A 26,979-nucleotide genomic window follows, 5' to 3' on the forward strand; every position below is an offset into this window, starting at 1 on the left:
AAAGCTGGTCACAATATATTCCAGATCTGTTTCCTGTATTTTAAAAATTAAAAACTATATTCAGAATGATGTTTCATAAAAAACATATAATTTGGTACAAGCAAAAGTAAGCGGGTGGTAAAAATTAAATAAAAAGATAAGAGAAGTGTCTTTACTAACTAGTGACAAAACTTAGACCTATTCCTAATAAGGTGCTGTGAATAAAGTTATAAGTGAAAGCAGCATACATTATACCAGAATATTGGTAGTTACAGGTGTGTTAAGCGGGTAGGCGCAAAATTTGCTTGCAATGCTTTTTAAATGCATTCATTTGTTTCGAATCCTGAGAAAACTAATTAGTACTTTTTAAAAATTGAGTGTAACTTTGAATTTCAAATATCTTATTCAAAAGAAACCTTTTGTTTATTCTGAGGGACTTTCGGCCCTTGGTAATAATGTAATCGTTCAATCTGCGTTTAAGCTTTTTAGAGATATTTATTAGTTTTTTCAGGATTCGAAAAAAATGAATGCATTTAAAAAGCCTTGCAAGCAAATTTTGAGCCCATGCTCTTAACAGAAAACTACAAGTAAAAAAATCATATTTGTCTACTTTGTTTAACATTTCAGTAATTAAGGCAATGTGTCATACTTAAATAATAATTTGCTTTAATAATTTAGTGATTTATATTTATGTAAATTCTAATCTTATAACAATTCTTGATTTATGTGACTATTTACAGTAAAAAAGATTGACGATTCATATTTTTCATAAATATTTATGATTTTATGGAAAAAATATACCAACTTTGACGTACTTTCTTATTATTATTAGCGTCAACAATAATTATGTACGTATTGTGTAAAAGGAAATAACAAGTTACAGAAAAGTCAAAGTATAAAGATTCAATATATGCTGAAGCATTAAGATAAGCATATAAGCAAATATAATAAAAAGGGTAAAAAATAAAAGCAAAAAATAAAAGTAGTGAAAAAACTGAAAGAAAAATTTTGGAAAACTTAAATGGGTACCTACATCCACAGATGGGGTGAGGGATGCTCAAGAGGAAAAAAGTTTTGCTTAGTCTAAAACCACATTAAATGAAATAAAATTAAAGTTTTTAAAAATCTACTTCAATTTACACAACTAATTTACAGTTAAAAAAATGTAACTATTTGGTAAAAATGTGGCTCTGAATACAGCTAGACACATCGTATTCCATTAATCTTAATATATCGACTTAATGTCGACTACTTTACAATGTTAAATATATCAATAATGTTATTTAGAGCCTTATAATACAAGGAAAAGTAAAGGGAAAGAGATGGATTGAGGATTGGTCGAAAGAAACTTTCATGGCTGCGTAATAGTAGACAATAGTGTGGCTGGACAGTAGAATAATTATTTGTCGCAGCAGCCGATAGAGAGAGGTTTTAGAAAATTGTAAAGATGATGACGGCCAACGTCTGAATACAGACACGGCACTTAAAAAAGAGAGAAGAATTTAGAGGTTTTTACACCTAATGAAGTGGCTAGTTTCAAATACTTGTACAGTGGACGTAAGTAACCACAATTTCTATTTTTTCAATTGTCAAAATTTCACCCTTTTGTTTTAAAATTTAAGTGGTTTACTTATTTCCAGGTTCACACTGATGATGGTCAGTTTTGACGGAAAACGTTTTGTGCATTGTAATTTTTCACTAACTTGTGGATAAATTTTAAGGAATTTTTTAATAAATTCATATACCTACATACAACAGCAGTGTTTACTCCATTTTACGTTGTCTTATCGAAGGTATACAGCAACTACAGGGTTTACCCTTTTTAAAGTTTTAACAGAACTTTCTCTGCGGCTCCAAATAAAAAATGTAATCAAGGACAAGAACAAACAAAAAACGCAATCATGAACAGGGGAAAACCAAACCGAAAATCTAGTATCAAGAACAAATAAAACACTTGGATAGATAAAAATAAATATGAGAAAAACAATAAGTAACAAAAAAATGTGTCAATCCAAAGTCCGAATACAATTTATCTAATCTGACGTAGTTTTGACCTACACTCCCATTTTTCAAGGCAACAAATAAGATTGATTTCCGATTTCTGCCCTAACTACTTAGATTTGGCTGAATGCAATCTGCAAGACTGCGTCATAGAAAACAAATTAGGTCGAACTATAAATATAGTAAGCGTTGATGATTTCTTTAACCTTTATATCCAAAACGGAAAGCTCTACCTTTTATAGGAAGGCCCGCCTTAAAAGTGTCGTATTATTGCTTGCCTTATTTGTAGCACAAAGTTACAAGGTGGTTTATTAATGTTTATTTGTCCCCACGTTTTTTGTTTTGTATTTATTTCGTACTTCTTCCCATACTAAATCTCTGTTCACAAAGCTCTTGGTCTTCCTCTTCTGTTTTTGCCTGCACAAAATCCGATTGTTAAGGCTTCGTCCAGCTCAGTCACTCAGGTGAAGTTCGTCTTATCTTAGTTGAAAAAGTGAACAATGAAACTTGGAAGAAACAAAATATAAAATTAACTAATCATATTTATTTCTTCGTCTTTAAGTGCGATCTCCGCGGCGGAGGTCGGCAATCATCATAGCTATTCGTATTTTAGAGACGGCTGCTCTGAAAAATTCATTTGATGTACATCCGTACCACTCTCTCAGGTTGCGCAGCCACGATATTCTGCGTCTCCCTATGCTTCTCTTTCCTTGAATCTTTCCCTGCATAATCAATTGGAGCAAGCTGTATCTCTCTCCACGTGTAATATGTCCGAGATATTCCAATTTTTTTGTTTTGATGGTATTTAGGATTTCCAATTCTTTATTCATCTTTCTCAGAACCTCTTTGTTTGTGACGTGTTCTGTCCACGATATTTTCAGAATTCTTCTGTACACCCACAGCTCGAATGATTCTAGTTTTTTCATTGATGCAGCATTCAAGGGTCCAAGCTTCCATTCCATAAAACAAAGTCGAGAAAACGTAGCACCTAGCCAACCTAACTCTTAGCTCCAACTTCAAATCTCTTGTGCAGAGCACTTTTCTCATTTTGTTAAAATTTGTTCTAGCCTTTTCTATTCTGATTTTGATTTCTTGTGAGTAATCTCCTGTGGAGTTGATCATTGTTCCAAGGTATGCCTATTGGTCGACTCGTTCGATATTGGATCCGTTTATGAAGAGATTTTCGTTATTTCTTTGAGTTTTCGATATTCTCATAAACTTTGTCTTCTTGACCTTCATTCTTAGCCCGTATTCTTGTCCAAACTCTGCTATTCTGGTCACCAGCCTCTGAAGATCCCCAATATTTTCAGCTAAGATAACAGTGTCATCCGGATATCTAATGTTGTTAATGGGAACTCCATTTACCTTTATTCCAGCTGTTTCACCCTCAAGAGCTTTTTTCAAGATCTCTTCCGAGTAGGCATTAAAAAGAATTGGCGACAACACGCATCCCTGTCTCACTCCACGTTTGATTTCATCAATTTCCTTTGACAGCTGGTCGTTAACACGTACTTTTTCTCGTTGCTTATAAAATAAATTCGATATAATCCTGAGGTCATTGTAGTCCAGCTTCTTTGATTCCAGGACATGCATTAATTGTTCATGTCGTATCATATATTTTTAATATGTATAATTTTAACCTTTTTTAATATCAATATAACACTTTTCGAAAATATTTGTTTTATATTTATTAATTCAATAAAATATGCGCTGGGGTCTCTTTGGGACCCCGCTTGGCGTTTAACGTTAGACATAAATTTAGTGCTCTAATGACTCTATCGACTTCAAATCTTTTGTCTTTTCTTTTTTTCAACTTCGGCTTTAGAATTTGTAGTAAATAGTCCTATCTGGTTTCATTGACACTTTGTCTCTGATATTTAACTCCGGTCGAAGTATAGTCGAAACCGAAATTCGTCAGGATGCGCAACAAAGTGTCGATATCAATGTTTGGTATATGAAATTCAATATGTTTAAGAAATTGCAGAAGCGGCTTAAAGATAAAATATTTTATCATCGCATTAATCATTGTAAATTAGTCGATGGATATTAGTACAGTTAAAATAATTAGGACAATAAAGATTACGCAAGAAAAAAATAAACGTTTTTCTACTTTTAAAGACAAAAAAGCAAGTTCATTTGTTTGTGGTCAACACAAAGAGAAGAAGACAGTTGTAAAATATATTATCTATAAATAAAATAAATAATAACACAAATTTAAAACACACATGTTTATTTTGAGTGAAATCTTCAGTTTCTCATTTAAACTATTTTTTTACAAGAAAATAAAAACTTTTAACATTGAATTTTGCACATGTTATTTAGGGCTTAAAGTAAAAAAAAAAAACAAAAACGTCGATAAACAAACTGGGGTCCCTTTGGGATTCCGCTTAATTAACAACGTCGAGAAAAAAGCTTGATGCTCTGAGGGTTAAGAGGCTACATCAGCTCGTCATCAATATTTTTTTCCAAAGTTCTGCGAGCTTTCAACAGTGCAGCAACAGTATATCGGAGGTAAGACAGTAACAGTAGCACTATACATACATACACTATATACAGTATTTCTCATGATCATCTTTCAGTGCGTCACAGTTTTTCGATTTCTTTCTAACGCATTAAATTGTATGTGACAGAAAAAAAGGCACTTCGGTGATTACATTTCGTCGGTGACATTGTTATAACATTTATTCTAGTTATTCTAGTTGTCGATAGATGGCGCCATAATAAAAAAATATTTTTTTATTAGATAATAATATTACAAATATAATCTGTATAATTTATAAGACTATACAAATCAAAGAAAATACCATTTTATAAATGCAAGAAACACATTTGATTTGTTTTTATTCCAAATTGAAAATAAAATGTGACAACTGTCAGGTTTAACTAAAATGTCATGTTAGAATAAATGTCATAAATGTATATTATCACGGACTTACCCATTTTCCTATCATTTGTTACGCACTGAAAAATTATCATGAAAAGGACAATACTATCAAAAACCGAGGCACAATATTGTGATATAGTACTTTCACTATAACTTTTCCTATGCGCGAAATTATTCACGAATTACTTTTGGTCCCTTTTTAGTCAGAGAAACTAGTGTCGCAAAATTAAGCCGCTTGTCCATAGAAACCACAATAAGTTAAACAAGGATAAACAACATGGCATGTCTCTGATATCACTTTTCGTTTTACTTTGTACTTTGTAGATGACTTTTGACGTTTGTGATTTTAAGTGACAGTGTCATTAATGCATGTGTTGGTTATAGGGCTTTTCATCGATTGTCATTTGTTTCGAGCTTCTGTCATATGTTGTATAATCTGTGTATAATATTAACATACACGGAGTATACGACATATGACAGAAGCTCGAAACAAGTGACTGTGAATGAAAAGCCCTATTATATGTATTTGAATTTATTGATTGGTATTGATATCGTAGGCTATTGATTATGTTCAAAATAAGATAGCTAAAAGGAACTACAACGTTAATGGGATTTTATTATCTCATATTTATGGTCAATGGACCTCTAAATTAAAAAAAACCGCGGAGTGCTACCATTTAAATGGGTGCGTTTTTGAGAAAGGGGTGAATTAGTCCCTAGGCACAGGGTGAGTTCTATGCACATTTAGTACAAACACGTCTACAGGAAAATTGTTTCAGGTTAAATTTACTATAGAAATATCACATTTTAAAGTCAAAAATATTTTTTTTACAAAAATATATTCAAAAGAAAAGCAAGAAAAAAAAATTAAAGACACTCGTGGGAGTGCCGACAGAAGTGAAAACTTCTTATAGTATATAAATTACGAGCTCAATGCTTTTACCCCATCCTAAAAGAAGTGCTATACTTATATCATATACGATATACGCGATGCGTATGCCCTATGCTATTTATGTATACATACACATAATAATTTATATATGTACAAAATTTATTTCAGCGAAGTGATGACGGTCGCTAATTCAATACTTTTTCCCCATCCAATAAGTGCACAATGTCCCTAAAGAAATTTTCAATTCAAAAATTTATTTCGTCGAAACGATAACGGTCGCTAATTTACTACTTTTTCCCGATCCAAAAAGTGCACAACGTCCCTCAAGAAGTTTTCACTTCAAATATTTATTTCGTCGAAGCGATGATGGTCGCTAATTTAATACTTTTTTACATCGAAAAAGTGCACAACGTCCCTAAATAAGTCTCACTTCAAATATTTATTTCGTCGAAGCGATTACGGTCGCTAACTTAATAATTTTTTCTTATCCAAAAAGTGCACAAGGTCCCTTAAGAAATTTTTTCTTCAAAAATCTATTTCGTCGAAGCGATGAAGTTTCGCTAATATAATATTTTCGCCATCCAAAAAGTGCACAACGTCCCTCAAGAAGTTTCCACTTCAAAAATTGATTTCATCGAAGCGATGACGGTCGCTAATTTAATACTTTTTTACATCGAAAAAGTGCACAACGTCCATAAATAATAAGTTTCACTTCAAATATTTATTTCGTCGAAGCGATGACGGTCCCTAATTCAATACTTTTCCCCCATCCAAAAAGTGCACAACGTTCCTAACGAAGTTTTCACTTCAAAAATGTATTTGGCCGAAGCGATGACGGTCGCTAATTTAATAATTTTTCCCCATCCAAAAAGTGCACAACGCCCCTAAAGAAGTTTTCACTTCAAAAATTTATTTCGTCGAAGCGATAAAGGTCGTTAATTTATATTTTTCCCCATCCAAAAAGTGCACAACGTCCCTCAAGAAGTTTTCACTTCACGAATTTATTTCATCGAAGCGATGACGGTCGATAATTTAATACTTTTTTCGATCCAAAAAGAGCACAACGTCCCTAAAGAAGTTTTTACTTCAAATGTTTATTTCGTCGAAGCGATGACGGTCGCTTATGTATTACTTTCTCCCCATCCAAATATAATAATTTTTCCCCATCCAAAAAGTGCACAACGTCCCTAAAGACGTTTTCTTTCACTTCAAAAATTTATTTCGCCGAAGCGATGACGGTCGCTAATTCAATACTTCTTCCCCATCTAAAAAGTGCACAACGTCCCCAAAAGAAGTTTTCACTTTAAAAATTTATTTTGCCGAAGCGATAACGGTCACGATGACGTTCGCTAATTCAATACTTTTTCCCTATCTAAAAAGTGCACAACGTCCCTAAAGAAATTTTCACTTCAAAAATGTATTTCGTCGAAACGATGACGGTCGCTAATTTAATACTTTTTCCCCATCCAAAAAGTGCACAACGACCCTCAAGAAGTTTTCACTTCAAAAATTTATTTCTTCGAAGCGATGACGGTCGCAATGACGGTCGCCAATTTAATACTGTTTCCCATCCAAAAAGTGCACAACGTCCCTAAAGAAGTTTTCACTTCAATACATGTACGTACAAAATTTATTTCGCCGAAGAGATGACGGTCGCGAAATAAATCCTTTTTCCCTATCGAAAAATAGGTTTTACATTTATTTTAAATTTAAATACTTCTATACAATTTATGTATAGATAGACATAATATAGATACGTACAAAATTTATTTCGTCGAAGAGATGACGGTCGCTATGACGGTCGCGAAATAAATCTTTTTTTCCCCATCCTAAAATAGGTTTTACATTTATTTTAAACTTAAATACTTCTATACAATTTATATATACATACACATAATATAAATAGCATAAGCGATGACGGTCGCAATGACGGTCGTGATGACGGTCGCAATGACGGTCGCGAATTCAATGCTTTTTCCCCTATCCAAAAATCGCACAACGTCCCTAAAGAAGTTTTCACTTCAAAACACGAAAGATAGCAATTTTGATTTTTATCCCAAAACTGTTTTCAATGGAGATATAGGTATAGGCATTTCTTCACAGAAAAAAACTTCCAAATGTTTGCACCAGGGCACAAAATATCCATGATATTTATATAAATATCAAAATATCGGATATATATGATATATATCCGATATATATCTAAAATGTGATATTTATGATATTTTGGAAAACATTTCAATAGAGAAACTAAATTAACCAAAATAAGACTCTCCACAAGAAAAAGAAAATGTTTTTTCTGTAGTTGGCTGTATACCATCAATCACAAAAATTGGAAAAAATCCTTTGTAAAAATTTTACAAAGGATTTTTACCAATTTTTTTAAAAGATATATTTTTACTTAAATAAAAAATACAAAAATATAAACATACGTATGGTAATAGTATGTTACATAAACGGAAAACAAAATGATACGAGTACCTATTCAAGTAACAACTAAATTAAGTAAAAATATTGAAAACATTAATTTAAACATATAGGTATTTCTATTTTTCCAAAATAACTTAAAATTCTGAACATTTAAAAAATCAAATCAAAATTTAGAAAATTAATTAAAATGATGGTTTAATATCGGAAGTGTCTGAATCAAAACCAGTAAAGCACCCAAGACTTAATTCTGCCTCTTCATTTTCCCTTCTTTCAGTTTCTTGTTCAGGCCAAATCCACTCCAGATTGTCATTGTTTTTTGGTATGAAGAACTGTTTAAATATTTAAACATGAATACAAGTTTAGCAGCCTTTTCGGTTCCTAAATTATTTCGTAATTTGGAATGCACAAGTCCAAAGCTTGAAAAGCACCTTTCAATGCCTGCCGTTGAGGCTACTGCTGTAAGTAAATGGTTAATTCATTCGATAAATATGTTTTTATCAGGCCAAGCACATTCAGCGATTGGAACAGACTTCCGCCATAATAATGAAGATGTGTTTTTGAAATTTGGACCATACATGAAAGACGGAAAAGGTTTAGACTTCGAAGTTAGAGCCATTACAAACGGAACAAAATCTGTGTTGGTTGAATTAAAATATTCATAAGCCTGTTTGACGGCGACGGTCCAGTAAGTTTGACAAAAAAAGAGGCAAACCTAGAGCCATATTCCTCCTTTTGTAATAAAAGTTCTTAATTTGAATTGGTTGATCACTCAGATCTTTTTCCAGTTGAATCCAAATTTCTACGGCGACAACAATTGTCGTTGGTTTTAACCTTCTTTATGTAAAAATTAGTACGAAATAAAGTACTGATATATATCACGATATATATAATATAAATATCATGATATATATCACGATATATATCGTGATATATATCATCGCGCCCTGGTTTGCACCAAATGTGCATAGAATTCACCCTAATTCGCCATGTGCCTAGGGACTAATTCACCCTTTTTCTTAAAAACGCACCCCTTTAAATGGTAGCACTCCGCGGTTTTTTCATACTAAGAGGTCCATTGACTATATGAAACAATAAAAGACCGTTAACGTTGTAGTTCCTTTCTAAAATATATAATCAATAGCCTAACGTTTCACTTTAAGCTTTGATTTAACTTATTTGAAAATGAATCATGACGCATGGGAAAAGATAAAATGGAACAACTATAACAATAATTATTAGGTTTGTTCTAGCAAACAGTCAAACTAGTCAGAAACCGTCAGCAAACAGTTGGTCAGTGAGAGAACTTAATACAGTCAAAAGTGCTATCCCCTCTACTCGCGCTGGTCGATTATTCGCTGATGGTTTCAAACCGTTTGAAACTGATGCTAGAACAAACCTAATATTAGGCTCGCTAAACGTTGCCAAGTTAGTCAACTTCGATTTCTTGCTATACCTAGGCAGTCGACTTTTAGTCACTCCAATGTGACACAAAATATACGCATGGGATAAAAAAATTAATTTGAAGAAAGTGTATTTTTGAAGTGAAAACTTCTTTAGGGACGTTGTGCGATTTTTGGATAGGGGAAAAAGCATTGAATTCGCGACCATCATTTCGACTGTCATCGCTTATGCATTATGCTATATATTATTTGTATGTATATGTATATATAAATTGTATTTATATAAAAGTATTTAAATTTAAAATAAATGTAAACCCTATTTTAACATGGGGAAAAGGATTTATTTCGCGACCCTCATCTCTTAGGCGAAATAAATTTTGTACGTATCTATATTATGTGTATCTATATATAAATTGTATAGAATTATTTAAATTTAAAATAAATGTGAAACCTATTTTTGGATGGGGAAAAAGGATTTATTTCGCAACCGTCATCTCGACCGTCATCTCTTCGGCGAAATAAATTTTGTACGTATATGTATTTAGGTGAAAACTTCTTTAGGGACGTTGTGCACTTTTTGGATGGGAAAAAGTATTAAATTAGTGACAGTCATCGCGACCGTCATTGCTTCGAAGAAATAAATTTTTGAAGTGAAAACTTCTTGAGGGTCGTTGTGCACTTTTTGGATGGGAAAAAGTATTAAATTAGCGACCGTCATCGCTTCGACGAAATAAATTTTTGAAGTGAAAATTTCTTTAGGGACATTGTGCACTTTTTGGATAGAGGAAAAGTATTGAATTAGGGACCGTCATCGCTTCGACGAAATGAATTTTTAAAGTAAAAACTTCTTTAGGGACGATGTGCATTTTTTGGATGGGAAAAAGTATTAAATTAGCGACCGTCATCGCTTCGACGAAATAAATATTTGAAGTGAAAACTTCTTGAGGAACGTTGTGCACTTTTTGGATGGGGAAAAATATTAAATTAGCGACCGTCATCGCTTCAACGAAATACATTTTTGAAGTGAAAATTTCTTTAGGGACGTTGTGCACTTTTTGGATGGGGTAAAAGTATTGAATTAGGGACCGTCATCGCGACCGTCATCGCGACCGTCATCGCTTCGACGAAATCAATTTTTGAAGTGAAAACTTCATTAAGGATGTTGTGCACTTTTTGGATGGGAGAAGGTATTAAATTAGCGACCGTCATCACGACCATCATCGCTTCGACGAAATAAATATTTGAAGTGAAAACTTCTTGAGGGACGTTGTGCACTTTTTGGATGGTGAAAACGTATTAAATTAGCGACAGTCATCGCTTCGACGAAATAAATTTTTAAATTGAAAATTTCTTTAGGGACGTTGTGCACTTCTTGGATGGGGAAAAAGTATTGAATTTGCGACCGTCATCACTTCGCTGAAATAAATTTTGTACGTATATAAATTATGTGTTTGTATACATAAATAGCATAGGACTTACGCATCTCGTATATGATATAGGTATAGCACTTCTTTTTGGATGGGGAAAAAGCATTGAGCTCGTAATTTATATACTATAAGAAGTTTTCACTTCTGTCGGCACTCCCACGAGTGCCTTCAATTTTTTTTGTTCTTGTTAATGGCGGTACAGGCTCGTTTTTGTGATTTTGAATTATATATTTATTTAATTATAGAGTGATTTCCACATACTAACATATTTCTCAAATTGGGCTCTGTACCGCCATTCTTTATTATATTATGAATCGGTGCCGCCCAAAATCCCGACAGCCAAAATCCCGACGGCCAAAACACCGACCCGCCAGAATCCCGACACACCAAAATCCCGACAGGCCAAAATCCCGACATGCAACAATCCTCGCATAAGTAAAAATTTTCACGTTTATTTAATACTTTCAATACAAAATACTTTTGTTTAGTAACAAAAATAAAAAGCAGATGGCCATAAACAAAAAACAAGAAATAAATGTAATTATACGTTAAAAAGAAACTTATCAAACCTGTCGGGTTTCTGGCCTGTCGGGATTTTGGCCTGTCGGGATTCTGGCGTGTCGGGATTTTGGCCGTCGGGATTGTGGCTGTCGGGATTTTGGCTGTCGGGATTTTGGGGTAGACCCATTATAAATAAATGTGCCAAGCTAAATAGCTCGACAAAATCTTCAAAATTAAATCCGCAATCTTGGAACGCGTTTTCCGCGCGCTACTGTTGCCTCTTAAGTATTTCCTTAAATTTAAATAAATTTTATTATATATATTAAATACGTTGAAATATTAAGTGATAATGCCCAATTATATTTGTGTCTCCCTGTATCTATGTCGATCCTCAATAACTTTCGATGTTGCGTCAATTAACAATAAACTCATTGTTTATAACAATCTCATTACAACAATAAAAATGCCATTCCGTGTTACGTAGGTGTTGTGTAGTAAATATTACAGGAGTCTGACATAACTACTTAACTATTTGCAGCTAAATTCAGACTTCCTTGCATAAATTCTAAAGCTGTTTATTGATAGGGATTGAAATAGATTTGTATACCGTATGTGACTTGTTATTTTTTAAAGCTTATAGTAGGGGAGGAAAGTATGCTAAATTAGCAGTTATTGCTCGAGCGTTATGGGGAGCTATTGGGTTGTGAAGATTAGGGCCTAAAGCCAAAACAAGTTAAGTAAAGTTTTCCATAAAATGGGGGACTTTCAATTTTTTAATTTAATTTTCAATTTCCAACAATCGTTTTTCCCGATTTGCCCCACCTCCGTGGGAGGTCGTGTTTAATGCCATTCGATAGGTTTTTCAAAAATATTAAATACGTGTATTTTTCAGTTTTTAGATCTGATGTTCATTTCGCGAAATATCGAGGGATTCGTATTTTAAATTTTAAATTTGCCCCCACCTTTCTCCGTGCACTCAACGAAAAAGGTACGTAATATCAATAAAAATGTTAATTCAGACAACAAACGCAATACTTAAAAGTTGTCCAATTCTTGGTTTTATTGGAACAACAAAGCGATGTTCATCAATTCATTATTTTCGTTAGTTGAGCCAATGTATTACGTTTATTGAATGGATGAACATTCATTATGTATACCATAATATCACTTTATTGATATTACGAACTCTGTTCATTGAGTCAACGAATACTATTCATTGAAACAACAACGTCCTTAATTGACCGACGAAGACTATTCGTTGTGTCAATAACAGTGTTATTTCTGCTAACGTATTTCGTTTATTTCTACAATTATTTCCGTTTATTGTTACAATTAATTCCGTTCATTCCCACAATAAATACGGTTATTCTTACAAGCAATTCTATTGATTCTTACAATCAGTTTCGTTCATTCCTACTATGAACGTATTTTATATTAATAATTACTGAATGCATTAGCCCAATGTATGATATTGATTAATAATAATTTTTTAAATCCCCCTTTTTTGTCCTAAACCTAATGGACTTTACACTGTGTGATTTCTCATAATATGATGTATGATGATTTCACTTATACAGTGCGCTGGAATAAGTGTTACATCCTCCCCCCTTTATTAACTTATTTATTTTTAGCACATAAGCAAAACGCTCGGATAGCTCGGACAGTAATCAAAGTATATTATAACATCAATGTTTCGAACTTTACACGATCCCTCTTCAGGTGACAGGCATAACTTTGATTTTTTTAAATGGGAAAGTACATCATGTGACAGCTCATTTAAAATCGTTTGAAATAATGATTCCAAAATTGTATAACACTTTAATCCTTTTTGAGAGCGCAAGTGCAAAATTTCGATCGAATTCTTTTTAAACGCATTCATTTTTTTTAATCCTGAGAAAACTAATAAGTATTTTTGAAAAATTTAAACGCAGAATAAAAGATTACATTATTACCGAAGTTCCTTAGAATAAACAAAAAGTTTCTTTTGAATGGTATATTTGAAATTAAAAAGCATACTAAATTTTCTCTTTTCACCCCTGTGACTTATTAAAATAATCATTATAGAAGTTCTCAGGGACTTCAGACCCTCGATAATACTGTAATATTTTATTCTGCGTTTAAATTTTCAAAAATACTAATTAGTTTTCTCAGGATTCGAAAAAAATTTAAAAAGAATTCGACCGAAATTTCACATAATAGACACACGAAAACTTCCTTCTACTACGGACTACACTTGGAAACGAAATGAAATTATTATTCGGCACTTCCGCAGAGGTAACAGCATTGTTTATCAAAGAATTCTTTTTTAAACAATGGTAACACAGAGAAGCTAGGGGTAGCACGATAAGAAAAAGCCGTTACATTTCAAATGGTCAAGGAAAACATTTGTTGTCTCAACAACTACGTTTATTTTCACCATGAATGCCTTGATTGTGGTTATTAAGCGCAGTAGTAGATTGATTAATGCATTCGTTGTCACAACAATCAGTTTACATCTATACAATAATCATATACTACTCTATATTAATAACATTTGTACATTGTTTTAATGAAATCTGTACGTTGTCACGATAAACCAAGGTAATTGCTTGTCATCTACGAAATCAAGAAAGTGAGTTGCTGCCAGAATTAACATTATTTATTAAATATACGAAACTAAGTATTTGGCTGAATAAATTGAGTGTTATTGATCAATGTACTCTAGTTATTTTCACAATTATTATTCAATCATGGTGACAATAACCAAATACATTCGTCAGTATCTAAAAGTTCGTTGAAACAAAAAATTAAATTGTTTTTACAACGAAATACTATTCAATAATCACTGTTAATCAATATTACGAACTAAATTTTTTTGAGTGTGGGGGTCGTGTTTGGTATCATTTGATAGATTCTTGAAAAATATTAAACACATATTTTTTAGTTTTTCGATATGACGTTCATTTCGCGAAATATTCGCTTTTTTTGTGAAACTTTTTGACCCTCCCATTTCCTTACGCTCCGCTCAAATCGTCAGATTTTTGAAATATACACTCTTTTACATGTACTTAATTTACCTTATCTTAATCTGACAATCTCGAGTTTTTTTAAGGATATATTTTTTTCAGACCCCCTTAACGAACTCCTCTGTATATAAAGAGTCAATATATATGGCAGAAGTTCATTTACAGGGTACAAGGTTTCTCCCCATGTGATAATCTGACGCGCTCGAGTAACTGCAAAAATCCCCGCTTGGGCTCCCCTACCATTACATAGTTTAGTAGATAATTTATCGCAACAATTAATGGGTTGTATTAATTTACATCTTTAATAATTCTTTCATCCTTGACGATAAAAATTAATATTTATACATAACCATCGGTATGAAATGTTTTACATCTGCGGATTTCCGATTTCTAATCACCTCTAGACATATTCTTCTATGCCTTGATCTATCAGATCTTCGTCTACTCCACTTGTCCAATAGGGGTCTTCCGCGCGTTTTCTTCTTCCACCTGCTTGTCATACCATAATTTGTTTGGGAAGTGTTTTAACGAACATTCTTTATACATGGCCAAACCAGATTAATTGTTTGTGTTTTATTTCATCGGTTGTTGTGTATCTTACTTTCATAATCTCTCCGATTTTTGTATTTTTTGGCCCTCTCCATCCATGACCTGCCTATTGCTCTCCTTCAAAGGTCCATTTCTGGTATTTAACTGATGTAATGGCTTCATCTATCAATATTAATACAAAATAACTGGAAACAAGAAATAATATCGAAGTCGAAAAAATTGGTGTGGTAGTATAGAATAGAATAGAATAGAAATATGCTTTATTGTCATGAAAAATTTAACAATTTTATAGACAAAGCTTACAAGAATCATAAATAAAAACAATAACAAATACAATTTACTAAAATTATAAAAATCGTCAATATAAATAAAACATAAAAAAGTGAAATAAAAATCAGTAACAATCTATTGCAAACAAAAAAAATTGCAAATTGCGTAATCTACCTTAAGAAATTTAATAAGTTAAGCTGCTGCATATGACACTCAAATATATATTAAGATTCTACTTATACATAAGAATACTGTAATTTCTTAGTTATTGGTTAAGAAACTCTGCTATTGCATACTATGGCCTTTCAGATAAATAGGCTTTTGTCATTTTACGGAACTTGGGGAAAGATGTTGCAGATTTAAGTTGTATAGGGAGGTGGTTGTATAGTTTTTTTGCAGAATATAATATAAGTAGATTTCTTTACTAACTCACTGGACGGGATCGGTAAATAGATGTCAAAGGTAGAATTTCTAGTGGAATAGTCATGTCTTGGTCTTGCTGGAAAGACATGTAGATGTTTACGAATTAAGCAAACAGTTTCTAAAATATATAAAGAAGGTAGTGTTAGAATCCTGTGATCTTTGAAGTAGCTTCTGCAATATGTTGTTTTTCTGAGGCCAAACAGATATCTTATTGCTCTTTTTTGTAATTTAAAAATAACATCGGATTGGGTAGCTGTACCAGAACCCCAAAAAGGAAGACCATATCGAAGATGGGGCTCGAATAAAGAAAAATATGTTATTTTGGAAGAGGCTAAATTCATTTCCATCGAAACAGAATAAAATCTGCAAAGCAAGCTGAGGATAGTTTCTTGCTTAACACATCGATATGAAAGGACCATTTAAGGTTGCTATCTAAAAAAATACCAAGAAACTTTACAGAATCAACGATACTGCTCTGGCTGTTATGAAGAGGTAAGGGTTGAAGAGTTCCTTTGTAGGATAATGCTACTGTTTTATCTACGTTAAAAGAGAGTAAATTAGAATCGGACCAGGATTTTATTGTGAGTAGATCAGAAGTTATAGTAGCATGAAGAGTTGCGATATTTGAGTTGCTCCAAGTGATACTGGTATCGTCAGCAAAAAGAAAAACTTTTCCATCGATTTTTAAACTAGTGATGTCATTAATAAAGATAAGGAAAAGTAGAGGACCCAATACTGAACCTTGTGGTACCCCACATACAACATTTTTGAGACTAGAGTCTGTATCATTTGCTCTAACCAGTTGTTTCCTATTATTCAAGTAAGATTGAAACCAGTTCAAAGAAATACCTCGAATTCCATAGAAATCTAGTTTTTTTTTATCAAAATGTCGTGATTTACACAATCAAAAGCTTTGGCATAATCACAAAAACAGTGGCAGTGTGCAGATTATTGTTTAATGCTTGATATTATTGTACCAACATAAGAAAGAAAACAAGGAATCATGTATGAACTAGAGGACTTTCACTAATCAATGCTGCTCGGCGAACAAAAATCGTAGATACTGGCCTTGGCCGATTATGGTAGGGGAGCAAAAGTATGCTAAATTTGCAGTCACTCGAGCGTTATGGGGACCTATTGGGTTATGATTATTAGGTCCTAAAGCCAAAAAAAGTTAATTAAATGTTTTCATTTTAGTGGGGTGTTTCCATTTTTCAATTTAATTTTCCTTTTCCAACAATCGTTTTTTCCGATTATAGCGCAATCTATCCATAATTCGAAAAAATGTCTCGAATAAAAGTTACTTATTTTTACGTAAAGAATCACATTATCAATCGTGGAGGTCACATTCAAGATTTTAAAGTAACCCCCAACCCACCACCGTGGGGGTCGCGTTTGGTACCATTCGATAGATTTTTTAAAAATATTTTGAAAGTTTATTTTGGAGTTTTTCGATCTGACGTTAATTTTGCAAAATATCGCGGGGTTTGTTTTTAAAATTTTAAATTTACCCCCCATCCCTCTCCGTGGGGGTCATGTTTAGTACCATTCGATAGATTTTTGAAAAATTGAAGAAGTATTTTTTAGTTTTTCAATCTGATGTTCATTTCGCGAAATATTCGCTTTTTTTGTGAAACTTTTTGACTCACCCATTTTCTTACACCCCGCTCAAATCGTCAGATTTTTTAAATATACACTCTTTTGCATGTACTTAACTTACCTTATCTTAATCTGACAATTTCGAGTATTTTTAATGATAGATTTTTTTTCGGGCCCCCTTTAACGATATTCCCTGTGTTAAGAGCCAATATATCGTCCCTACTATTTCCAACTATCGAATGTGAAAAATCGGGTTTTTCAGATTCGATACCTTGCCCTTGCATTATACGTGATACATCTTGTGACAAATTCTCGTTATTGTAGCTTGATTAGGAGCCAGGGAAATATGCTGTTTAAACCATCGAATATGAACATTTTTTCATTTGGTTGACTGCAAACTGACGAAAATGGTTATACATATTCGATACTTTTGTTTTTTATAAATATAACTAAAGGTATATTTGTACAACGCTAAATGTCGAATGTGTCACATTCGTTAGTTTGTGTTGTAATTTGTTCAACAGTTATTCAATTATAATCTGTAAACTATCGAAAATGCTAAACTGCTGAGAAGAATAAAATGCACGTGTTTACAATTTGTGCGAATTTTGTTTCAGTATCGCTTCCAAGAAATTCTTGTGAGGCAGTTTATGATTTTATTTTAACGGATTTTCATTATTTGATTATACAGTTATTCGCTATTATACATTCGCTACTTTGAATCATCGGACCGAGACAAATATTTGATTAATACAAAAAGCAAAATAACGAATGTGATTTTTTGGAAAGAAAAAAATGATAAGCAGCAGTTCAAATTTGTTATCAATCTAACAAGGATTAAACATTACATACAAAAAATATAAAAATTTTCCCATTTGTCAATGCGCTGATTTGGGAGTCTCTAAAAAAGAGTTATTTTGCTCTCCTGAAAAGTACCACTTTTCACATTCGATAGTTGGAAATGGCAGGGACGATATGGTAGAGGTACATCTGCAGGGTACCAAGTTTCTCCCCATATGATAATCTGACGCGCTCGAGTAACTGCAAAAGTCCCCGCTTGGGCTCCCCTACCATTACGTAGATGGAGTAGCACAATACATGTTAAGGATATTTTCTCGAGCTTTGAAGAAGCTGCATTAAATATCTGTCTAAAAATAAATGAAGACCAAACAAAATACATGTCGTCTCAAAACAAGAAGGACGTCGAATAAGACAAACTATTACTATAAACGATCATAACTTCGAAGTGGTTAAATAATTTAAATATCTAGGACCATTAATCACCAATGTCAACAAAATATATCGAGCAGTTTAAACTCGAATAATAGCAGGAAACAGATCTTTCTTTGGAATGTAACATCTAATGAAGTCAAAACCTCTCTCACGAGGTGCAAAAATCCAGATAAGGCCAATAAATGTAAAGGCCAATAGACTCAGATGGGCAGGGCATGTGAAACGTAGTAACGACAACCGCCTTATAAACAATTAGTTTTGAGAAAAGCCAGATGGGAGAAGATCTATAGGACGGCTTAGAAAAAGGTGAAAGATGCAGTCAGAGAAGATCTGGAGAAGATGAGAGTGTGACAATGGGAAATAGTGGCACAGGACCGACCAACATGCAAGGCAATAGTAAATTCGGCAAAGACTCACGAATAGTTGACTTACCCCATTGATGATGATGATGAACGGCTTCATATAGTGTTTCATTATAGGTATGTTTTATTTCCGGGTACTCATATTCTCTACAACTTATTATTTTCATACATTATCTAGTTTATGGTTACCTTCTTGTTTTGATGTCCTCCTATGCACATATACTCTCTTTTTAATTGTAACTTCCATTTTTTGTATTTTTTTACAATCTTGTTTGTCATATAGGGGAGAGTCGGCTATTGGTGCGCACCTAAGGCTAATTCAGGATATTTCACAAATTTGTAACATTTCAGTTTCCAAATTTTTTGAAGATATACTTCAAAGGCTTAGGTATATTGGTAGGGATCTCATTTAATGAATGATTGAACAGTAGAAGAGTGAGAGGCGAAATTTCCAATTAGTGTACTGCGCACAATTACCCGACCTATTCGGCTATATGATGCGCATATGTCGGATAACTGTGCGCAATAATATAACTTAAAAACGACCTTCGAAAATGTAGCTTATTGAACATAAATATTAAAGGGACTATTCCGATGGGTGAGTTGCTGGAATTTAATTAAAAATGAATATAATAAAACAAAGGGTAATTTTATTGTTGTAACGAAAATGTGTTTTCGTTTAGGTCTCTCGGAGAGGGTCGAGTCGGTGTGTGTGTGAATCGTTCGAATGCTGTGTAGTGACTAAAGAAAAAACCACAAAAGATAAATATGTTTGTGTTTCTTTTACTTTGACCAGCTGTCAATAAATCACTAGGTCTGGCGTACACTTTCGCAGTTTTAAGAAAACAGTTTCGATGCATTCTTTGTTGACATAATGGTCTGATATGATAACTAATTTATGTGGGTGAGGAAACAGATGTTGACAGAGTAAAGCCATTTCACTCTTAGCATTTTTGTGTTTAATTTAATGTGAATTTCGAATGACTAAGTTGTTTCGCTTTTGAGAAAAAATATTAAAATTAAAATTAGCGAAATAGTAATTAAAGCGTATCGCTATACACCCCCTTCCGAGAGACTAAGACGATAGATAATACATAATATATACAAATTAAAATGAAAATTGAAAATAGAAAAAAAAATGCAAAGTTTATACGAGGAGAACGAAAAATCACTTAATACACTGTAAGCTGACACTCTCTTGGTAGTTTCCGGTAAATCTGGCTCTTCTTCTCGGTCTGTTGTCTATTTTGCTGAATACTGTCATTTCTTTTGTTTCGTGATGGATAGAGTCGTGAAGCTCGTACGCTGGTTTCAATCTGTCTATGGAAATTGTTGATTGTTTTCCATTTACCCGGACGACAAAAGTCTTGTCACCTCGCTTAACAACTGGAAAAGGCCCGTGATATGGGTTTTCTAAGCTGCTTTTGATTGTATCACGGCGGATGAAAACGTGAGAGGTGTTTTTTATGCCTTTGAAAATGAAGGTACTTTTGGATCCATGATGCGACGGTTGCGTAGGACGGAGGTTTTCGAAATGGTTTCGAAGCGTTTTTAAATAAATGTGAGCATTGTCGTCGGTGTTTCTTTGTGACGAAAACAATAGTTCACCTGGCAAATACAATGGTTCTCCGTACACGAGTTCGGCGGCGGAAGTACCTAAATCTTCTCTCCAAGCTGCTCGTATGCCCAGTAACACTGAAGGTAGGCTTTCGGTCCATCGGATGTTTTCATGACATCGAATTGCTGCTTTTAACTGTCGATGAAACCTTTCTACCATACCATTTGCTTGCGGATGATAGGCGGTTGTCCTTAAATGGGAAGTTCCAGTTAATTTGCATATTGATTTGAAGAGATGCGATTCGAATTGTCGGCCTTGATCTGTTGTGATGCGCTTGGGAGAGCCGACACGAGCTATCCAACCAGAAAAAAATGTTCTGGCTACTGTGTCTGCTTCTTGATTAGGCATCGGGAAGGCTTCTGGCCAACGTGTGAAACGATCGACACATGTCAAACAGTATCTGTTTCCTTCTGAAACCGACATCACTATAATGTCTATGTGGACATGTTCGAATCGGCTGGAAGGTGGTAGAAAACTTCCAGTAGGTGAAACAATGTGGCGCGATATTTTCGATTTTTGGCACTGTAGACACGCTCGAGTCCATTTCCTCACATCTGATTTAATGGATGGCCAAACATATCGCTGTGTGATCATCTTCACAGAACTGTTGATTCCGGGATGTGCTAGGTTATGCATGGTGCGAAAAATTGCCATTCGAAGTGGTTTCGGTACAAATGGTCTGGCTGTAGATGTTGATATGTCACAGTACAAACTCACGTTTTGTTCGGAAAAGCGTATTTTCTTCATTTGTAGTGATGTTTTCTCACTTAAAAAAGTTTGCAGTTCTGGATCAGTTTCTTGTGCGAGAGCTAAGTCAGTGATGTCGATATTTTTCTTGATGCTATCGACTCTAGATAGTGCGTGTGCCACAATATTTGTTAAACCAGAAATGTGCTGAATGTTAGTGCAAAACTGTCCTATATAGTCTAAATATCTAAACTGTCTAGGACTACATTTATCTAGCTTCTGAGTAAAGGCGAAGGTGATTGGTTTCTGGTCTGTGTATATCGTTATGTCCTTGCCTTCGATCATATGTCTGAAGTGTTTTATGGCTAGATATATAGCTAATAATAGTTCTCTGTCGTATGCACTATATTTCTTTTCGCTAGGTAAGAATTTCTTAGAAAAGAAAGCTAAAGGTTTCATACCTGTATCCGTTTTTTGTTGTAGTACAGCTCCCGCACAAAAATCAGAAGCGTCACAAGTGATGGAGATATCAACATCGTTTACAGGGTGGCTCAGTAAAGCAGCGTTAGCTAAACTGTTTTTGCAGTCGTCAAAGGCTTGGATTCGCTGTGGTGTTTATTCGATTGGTGCTTTTCCTTTGACATTACCTTTTAGGGCATCATGTAGTGGTGCTTGTAGCTCAGCTGCATTGGGTATGAACCTTCGGTAGAAGTTTAACATACCTAGAAAAATCTGCGTAGGTCTTTCACTGTTTTTGGCTGAGTGAAATTTTGTACAGCTGCTACTTTTTCTTGTGGAGGTGTGAGTCCTCCATCTGATACTGTGTATCCCAAAAAGGTAATCTCGTTTTTGCCGAATTGACACTTCGCTGGATTTATCACAACGCCAAACTGCTTAAGCCTTTTGAAAATCTCTTCCAAATGCGACATATGCTGCTCTTCGGATTCTGATGCAATGAGAATGTCATCGATGTAGGCGTAGGCGAAATCTAGACCACGTAAAATCTCGTCTATGAAACGCTGGAATGTCTGTCCTGCGTTTCGTAAACCAAAAGGCATATATAAGTATTCGTACAGCCCAAATGGTGTGGTAACGGCGGTTTTTGGTATGTCTTCGGTGGCTACTGGTATCTGGTTGTATGCTCTCAATAAATCTATTGTAGAGAAAATTGTCTTACCAGCTAGCGCCTGACCGAAATCTTCGATGTGCGGAATTGGATATCGATCTGGAACTGTTTTTTGGTTGAGACGTCGATAATCTCCGCAGGGTCTCCATTCCTCACCTTTCTTCGGGACCATGTGCAGTGGAGTAGACCAGTTACTTTTCGATGGTCTTATGATGCCTAGTCGTAGAAGATTTTCGAACTCTTTTTTAGCCCATTGCAGTTTGTCAGGTGCTAATCGTCGAGGCTTCGAAAAAACGGGTGGACCTGGTGTTGTATCGATGTGGTGCTTGGTTTGATGTTGAATGTCTTTCACGATACCGGCGGGTCGCGTGATTTCCGGAAATCGTAGCAGCAGTTCATGATAACGCGACGCTTCCGCGATAGTCTTTACGCTGCCGTCGAAACACTCTTTAACGAGTCCCTTTGTTCGAAGACTTGTCGTACTGTCTACTAAGCACTGGTTAGCAATGTCCACTAGGAGCGCGAAATGGGAAAGAAAATCAGCACCGATAATGGGCTTTGAAATGTCCGCCACTACGGATCGCCACGTAAAATCACGCCGTAGTCCGATGTTTAATGTCAAGTTCACATAGCCGTACGTCGCGATTTTAGTGTCATTGGCCGCGTATAGTTCGTATGAAGTCTTTTCGCGTGCACCCCGTACATATTTTCGCGGGAAAACGCACAGATCGGCTCCGGTGTCGATTAAAAACTGTTTTTTTGTATCATAGTCTGTCACGAAAAGGCGGCGAGACTTTGGGCTTCGATCGGATGCCGCATTTACCGACTGCCCGCGACGTTTCCCTGCTGCTTGCACGAAGGAGAGCACTTTTGAGCTTGGTCACCAAAACGGTAGTGATACCAACATAATATGTCACTATTATGTTCCCTACTGTAGCTACTGTCTCTAGGATATGGTCTTCGTCTTGAGTTGCTGCGGTTTCGAGGGTATGTGTTAGCTTGTGCTTGAGCATTTGACAAGCTGGATAGCTGGATTTTCATTTCAGCTAATTCGGCTGTCAATTTTTCTATGGTACTTTCAAGAGCGTTAGAAGCTTCTGAAATTTGGGCCCTAGGAGCTATCGCTTCAGATATTGTGTCAGCTAGCTCGGCAACTGCGTCCAAACTAGCTTTAGCTTGAGTAGCTAGAATAGCCTATGTAGACCCTGGCAGTCTACCTAACCACAGAGACCTTACAATATTTTCTGGTACCGTTGTGCCTGCTAAAGACTGTAAATGTCGTAAGAACTGCGAAGGTCTTCGATCGCCCAGTTCTTCATGCTCGAGTAGTCTTTTAATCTTTTGTTGCTGTGATGCACTAAGTCTCTTAATTAATTCTGATTTTAATTTTGCATACCTCTCTGTGGCTGGTGGTGAAACAATGATGTCCCTAACTTCTAATATGTAGGCTGTGTCTAAATTGGCAACTATATAGTTGAATTTGGTTGCGTCACTTTGTAACGAAAATGAGGTTGTGTTGTGGCAGAATAGATATAGCTTTAAAGGGTAGTTACTTATTTATGGAAGTTTCCTCAAACTAGGCTAGCTGGATATTTAAGAGACTGTATCAAGTGGACTCAGGAGAGGATCAGGCCGTATTTGCACGCCCGAAATAAGACGGTACCTAATGAAGTACTGGAGTGTTAAGAAACTGAATTAAAATAAGGAAAGAAATGAAAAAAAAAGGAACTACTGACCGAGAAGATATTACTGAGAACGTATAAGGGCGCCAGGGAAGAATTGAATATTTTCTTCTCCACGTGACCTATATTGCTGTACCTAACTAATACTCTTAAAATGGTAGGATAATAAAACATATATGTACAACCAACAAATTTAATGAAAAAAAATACCTATAACCCCTATATACAATTTTATACAAACTAGCTAATTCCTGACGTACTAGAAGGATACGCTCTTATCGACACTTAGATTTACAGTACAAAAGAATAAAAACAAAAATTTAATTAATTATACCAAGACAGTTATTTCGAATCACAAGTTATCTACCTAAGCAAAAATATTATATTGATATTGATCACAGTATTGGCTGACAATCCAGTATCTGACCTAAAGCGATAAACCTGAGTACAATACCTGTTAACTGAAATAAAGGTTATTAAATAGGAATTATAACCCTAGATATTGTATACACCATCTTAACATATAGCTTATAACTCCCGGACTATTTTAAAAGAATGATATGAACAGTAAAAGATAAAATTTGTTGGAAAAAAATTATTGAATATTATAAAGTTAGTTGATTTTAGAAAAATGAATTTATATGATTATTAATGTTATTATAAGTTACTGAAAAAAAAATATTAAAATTGCAAGAAATTATTTAAAAGAATTGAAAATGTAAATTTTATAAAAAACCTGTCGCTTCTACAAAAGTAGGGACTATGGTTTCTCCAAACTCCTGGAGAGGTTGATGATGGGAGAGCCAGATAGGTATCCTCCGGTTTTCCAATCCTAGGGAGATACTCGACCACAATGCGGATGTCAGACGAGGAGGTGCTTACAAGTACTGGTAAAAATCAATGTCGATTCCAAAACAACAAACAGAAAATAATCCCGATCCACCAAAAGAAACCCCAAAATGATTGATTATTCCATTTCCAAAAAATAAAAAGGTGACTTAATCTTCTTTTCTCCAGTGGCTAAAATAATAAAAAACCTTGATCAGCTGATTGTCCTTGAGTATACAAGAAATAGGGCCTCGACAAAAAAGGTGTATCACCTTATCAGAACTTGACAGAGAAAAAATCTAAGTAAAAAATGAAGTTTGATGTACCTACATGCTTGAAGTTCAATGACCTTGATTATCCTTGAATGGAAAAAGCTTTTTAAACGAATATAAGAAAGTATTTGGACAAGTAAATGTGGATCTTGTAATCAAAGATTACTACATGGAGTTATATAAAGGAGAAAAGGAAAATGATCATTGATTCCAAACTTATTTTGAACCGGAAATATAATGAAATATTTTTTTTTCTGTAGAAACATAAGTGCGACGGTATTGAAGTATTGCAAATATGATGATTGAAGAATAATAATTCATATAAAGATAATATATGTAAGATATTGAAAATGAATAAAGGGCTATTTTTTAAGGAAAAACATAGCTACCAGACATTTCTGTAATACATACCCATTGTTCTTCAAAAAAGTATTGGAAACCAAAAACTCTTCTCCTCAAAACACTCCACAAAACCCAAAACAAAATAACTCCTTCCAACATAAACTAATCTTCTACTAAAATATTTCAACCAAAAGGTAAATTCTTCCAATGGCCACTGGAGACTTGTTGACTCAACAAAAGACGAGATTTAAGTGACGAACAGCTGCGGTTGCCGAAATGACAAACACGCCAGCCGGATGTCGGCATCGCCAGGCGAACCAACTTATAGACCCTGAATTCCCCAAAAGTTACCAACATCATCCAAATACTTATTAAAAATCTCGGCAATACCTACTACACGTTGACGTATATTTGGTTGCATACTTATTGGGAGTTGCTTTTCCTAATAAATATTTTGAAATGCATATTATAAAGTGACGATGAGTATCACTCATCGTTACAACTTGTTATATTTGCCAGTGTAAATTGGTTTTCTACTTGCAGGAACCATATTTCAGGATCGTTGGGCCAGAAAGGTGGGATTTTAACTGAAATCCGATCGACTGAAGCACTGGTGTTGGCACTGGTATTACCGTCCGTCATTTTCGATGTTCACTGTATATTATTAACCGGCAAAAATATATTATTAACACTAACTTTTTTAAAATTTTCGCGGCGGTTTAAAATACTCGCGGGGGTCACCAATATTCCGATGGGTGAGTTGCTGGAATTTAATTAAAAATGAATATAATAAAACAAACGGTAATTTTATTGTTGTAACGAAAATGTGTTTTCGTTTAGGTCTCTCGGAGAGGGTCGAGTCGGTGTGTGTGTGAATCGTTCGAATGCTGTGTAGTGACTAAAGAAAAAAACCACAAACGATAAATATGTTTGTGTTTCTTTTACTTTGACCAGCTGTCAATAAATCACTAGGTCTGGCGTACACTTTCGCAGTCTTAAGAAAACAATTTCGATGCATTCTTTGTTGACATAATGGTCTGATATGATAACTAATTTATGTGGGTGAGGAAACAGATGTTGACAGAGTAAAGTCATTTCACTCTTAGCATTTTTGTATTTAATTTACTGTGAATTTCGAATGACTAAGTTGTTTCGCTTTTGAGAAAAAATATTAAAATTAAAATTAGCGAAATAGTAATTAAAGCGTATCGCTATAGGACAAACAAATATACGGAAAACGATAAGAAACCAAATATTGTAGAAGTATTGTAGAAGTCACAAATATATCCTTCTGAACTATCCTGTCGTATACACATGGCATCAGACCATTGACAATATATCGAACACTTGCACCATACCTCGTCTTTTTTGCTACCATCACCGCAATACAGAGAAGTCATTTTGATCTGACAGGAGATCGTCCAACTCGTCATCATGGCACAGTTCACTTTCTGAAATAACATCGGAAC

General features: G+C 34.5%; 1 protein-coding gene and 1 long non-coding RNA gene across 2 annotated transcripts in view; one reads left to right on the forward strand and one right to left on the reverse strand.

Annotated features, from left to right (window-relative positions):
• The window catches only part of LOC126889386 (LITAF domain-containing protein), a 140,913-nt gene that overhangs the window by 83,675 nt on the left and 30,259 nt on the right, over window positions 1-26,979 (forward strand). The gene's annotated exons all lie outside the window — the stretch shown is intronic.
• On the reverse strand, window positions 24,248-25,883 carry LOC126889388 (uncharacterized). The gene is made up of 2 exons (XR_007700011.1): window positions 25,580-25,883; window positions 24,248-25,088 (listed from the first exon to the last, which is right to left on the reverse strand). It is a non-coding gene; the product is annotated as an uncharacterized LOC126889388 (long non-coding RNA).

The sequence above is a fragment of the Diabrotica virgifera genome, chromosome 8, assembly GCF_917563875.1.
Source record: "Diabrotica virgifera virgifera chromosome 8, PGI_DIABVI_V3a".
NCBI lineage: Eukaryota > Metazoa > Arthropoda > Insecta > Coleoptera > Chrysomelidae > Diabrotica > Diabrotica virgifera.